The sequence below is a fragment of the Macaca thibetana genome, chromosome 2 (genome assembly GCF_024542745.1).
Source record: "Macaca thibetana thibetana isolate TM-01 chromosome 2, ASM2454274v1, whole genome shotgun sequence".
NCBI lineage: Eukaryota > Metazoa > Chordata > Mammalia > Primates > Cercopithecidae > Macaca > Macaca thibetana.
The window spans coordinates 124059928-124064107 of record NC_065579.1 but is presented as its reverse complement, the minus strand read 5'-3'; positions in this window follow the sequence as shown (position 1 = coordinate 124064107).

Here is a 4180-nt window from a genome sequence, read left to right as displayed (position 1 = left end):
CTCATCCTCCCCAGACTCATCACTCTTCTCTTACTATACTCACCTTTTTATTGATTTCATTCATTCTCACATTTCAGTGATCACTTGATTCATCCCCAGTTATGAAAAGCTTTAATTTATTGAGTGTTTTCTGTTTACTGGCTCCTCTCAGTGGCGCTTGAGAGGCTGCTCACATTACTTAAAGTTTACAATTAGGATTGATGATTTACTGATCATACAGTTAGTAATTAAAAGAGCTGAAGTTCAAGCCTAGCCTGTCTGATTTCGAAGTCTATTCCTTTTCCATTATACTTCACTATCTTTATTCATTCTCTTGTTCTATTACTCAGCATGGATCTCTTGAGAATCTGCTTTGAACCAGGAATAGTGTATTAGAAATCACCAAAAACCCAGTCCCTGTCATTACAGAGCTCACAGTTCTAGTGAAGGACACATCATCCAATTTCATTACAATGTCATTACTACGACAGAAGCAAACATATCTTATGGAATTACATCTAAGGCCCAGATTTCTTGCCTGGTATCCATATCCATGTTATCAAGGACCTATTGAACATTTTTATTTGGATATTGTTTCTATTACCTATTACTGACTAGCATAACACCTGAAGCTTAGTGGCTTAAAACAACAATGATTTGTTATTTTCCATCAATTTTAGGATTGACTTGGCTCAGCTGAGTGGTTCTTCTGCTGAGGTCACTCCTGTGTCTATCTTCAAGTAGGTTTTTGGCTGTGGCTGGAACATGCAAGATGGACTTTCAGAGGCCAGGTGCGGTGGCTCACATCTGTAATCCCAGTGCTTTGAAAAACTGAAATGGAAGAATTGCTTGAGGCCAGGAGTTTGAAAGTAGCCTGGGCAACATAGTAAGACCCTGTCTCTACAAAAAAAAAAAAAAAAAGAGAGAGAGAGAGAGAAAAAAACATGGACTCTCACAGACCTGCTCTCTCTGCCTGTGACCTCTCATCAGTCAGTGGTCTATCCTGAACTTCCTTACAGCATGTTGGCTGGTTCCAAGGGGAAAAGCCTCAATGTACAAATGCTCATCAAGCCTCTGCTTGTACCATGTTGATGTCTCATTGGTCAAATAACTTACATGTCCAAGCCCAGAGTCAATATGGGAGGGGAATATCACATAGCATGACTACCAGAGCCATGGATCACTGGGTGACACTAATGTAATAGTCCTCCATAAGAGGTCCAGTTATCACCTCCATATTTTAGATTGAAATCACCATGTCCTGTCAAAACAATCTCATATTAGTATTTTTATTTCTGGTATCACCATTCTTGAAACTTAGGAGTTACTGTCATCTCTGACATCTACCATAACTACCTCTAATTAGTTCCCAATTTCTTTCCATACCCTCAATAAAATATTTCACTCTTTTCCCTTCCTTTTTCATATATACCACTACCTATTTTGTTCAGGACAGTCTGCTAAGTTAGAGCATCCCAACTGTGTGCTGGTGTTCACTACTGTGCTGTAAAAGGGTTATAGGTGTAAGAAGATAGTAATCCTCATTTCAGGATTTTGGGGTGAAAGTTTATAGCAGCTGGAGTCTCTGGGATGGTCACCTTTGGCCAGGAGTTGTCTTGTCCGTCTGCCCCAGTGAGCAATGCATATATCAATTTTTGTATGTGTCATAACATGAAAAATTTGGAAAACACTATCATAACTAAATTTCTTGCCTTCTATTCATCTCCTTTACAATCACCAGGTTAATCTTCCCTAAGTATCACTTAATATCTTACCCTTCTTTCAATAGCATCAGTTGCCTATTGCACATAGTACAAGTTGGCATTTAAATATTTCTTCCATTTGAATTGAAGTTACTTTTCAGCTTTTTGCCCACTCCTCCACAAAAAGCCTACCTCTACCAAACTAATCTAATTAACATCTCCTAAGAATACCCTACCATATTCTGCCTCTCTGCCTTAGAGCAAGCTTACTGTCTTGAAAAACTTTCAAACCCCAACCATCTTTCACATCCATTTCAAGTTCCTCATCCCCTATGAAGGCTACTAAATTATTCCGACCCAGGGTGATGTCCCTGATTTTCCTCTGACCTCCAAGAAAGTATTCCCAAGAAGACATTATCTATAGCTTCACACTGACCAATATAGTAGTCATTAGCCTCATATGCTTATTTAAATTTAGATCATTGATTAAATAAAATTTAGTTTCTCAACCACACTAGCCACATTTCTAGTGCCCAGTAGCCACAAGTGGCTAGTGACTGCCCTACTGGATAGCAAAGAGATGGAGCATTCTCCTCATCTCAGAAAATTCTGCTGAACATCTAGATCTATGCCATTTATTTGGCAGTTCATCATTGTTTCTGACTTTGGACTGGCTTTTCAACAGCCAATTCTCAACTCCCTTATTTCTTAGTTGCCTCCTATGACAGAGCCTGAAAAACCCAGACCTCTTTTTCTAGACTTCTTTGAAACTAGTCCTGCTCTTGTGACTCAGCACTGACCAACGCAACCTAAAGGTATGCTTTTTGGGAGGGTTTCTGGACAAAACCTCTTTTATATGATAAAAGAGAGAAGTGTGTGTGCAAGGAGAGCTCTCTCATCAGAATATCCCTAATCTAATGTGAGGATGCCTTGTCTAAATCTACAGCGACTGTATTGTGGCCATGAGGAAAATGTCAAGACCATTCAGAGACCTACTCAGAGCCCTGAAAGTGATTAAACCACTGAATCAACTCTAGGACTGCCTACTTTTAAATATCTTAGTATGTGGTTAATCATATTAGTTTATTATTAAATCGTCTGTTAGTTAGCTTTTTGCTATTTGCAACCCTTGAACATTCCTGCTAATAAGATCATATTGTTAACACAGGGACCAGGTATTGGACTCACTACATAGCCCGTTTGAGTACAGTCCCATTTCCCTGACCTTTGTGGTTACAGGGACAGGGTTTCTTTAATGGTGATTGTATAATTTCACCTTGGCCTCCTGGCCACAGTTGGTTAGATCGGGACTGGGCATCTGACTCAAGCTAGGCTAATAAGCCCTAAGATTTGGAATTGAGACTCAGAAATCCCAGCACTTATTCATCTTTTCTTCTGAACTGGGGAAATACAAACTTTGGAGCTCTGAATAGTCTTGTTATGCCATGTGGACTGGGAAGCAGAGAAAGCTGGAATACGAGGAAATAAGAAAAAAGAAGAAAAGTGAGTTCAGATGGAGATGAACTCTTGGTTCTAGATAAGGCCTTGCACCATCACATTTCTGAATCTCTATGAAGAGATTTATTATAATTTATTAGTATAATATATTATTACATACTTTTATTATATAATATTTTATATTATAATTTATAATTATTATAATAAATCTCTTTATTATAGTTCAAGTGGTGTTCCAATACTTTCAGTCCAGAAGAGTCCTAACTTTGATGTACTAACTACACTGTCAGTATGATTACCTATATTTATGCCTTACTTCTTCAACAACATTGCAAATACATTAAGCAAGAATATTTTCAAGATGTCCCTTGGACTTACCCATAGCTCATAGAAGATGCTCAGTAAACTCAAGTGAGCTGATTTTTTTTTTCCTTTGGAAAATAAGTAATGATTGGCTCCCAGGCTGGACCACAGGCTTGTGAGAATTTCTCTCCTGAAACTCTCCAATCTTAGCCTATGTGAAAAAGTGTGTCATTTTAACAACAGCAACACTTCATTCTATATTCGTACCTGAAAATTACACTAGAAAGGTGAGAAAGAGAGAAATATAGTTCTTCATTTTTATCTCCAAGATACATCCAAGGCAGATCAATTTTTAAAAATTAATCTGGTAGTGTGATGTCAGTGACAATTTAAAAGGAAGTTTTGGGTCTCATTGAAAACTTTGCCTAATCTAGTCACACTGAGACTTGAGAATCATTTGCAGTGTATGGTATATGCAGTGTGTGTGTGTGTGTGTGTGTGTTGTGTGTGTGTGTGACTGCGTGTGTATGTTCCCTTTGATGGCTCATAATTAAAGATGTTTGAACTAAAATAGGATATTACTGAGCTTACTTTAGCTGTTTTCATTTGCCTTTTGTTTTCCAAATCATGCCAAAATCTAGGTCTTGAACCAATAGGAATTCTCATTTCATTCATTTATTTAACATCCATCACTGAGTACCCAGTAGACACCAAAGATCCAAACATAAAGAAGCCGT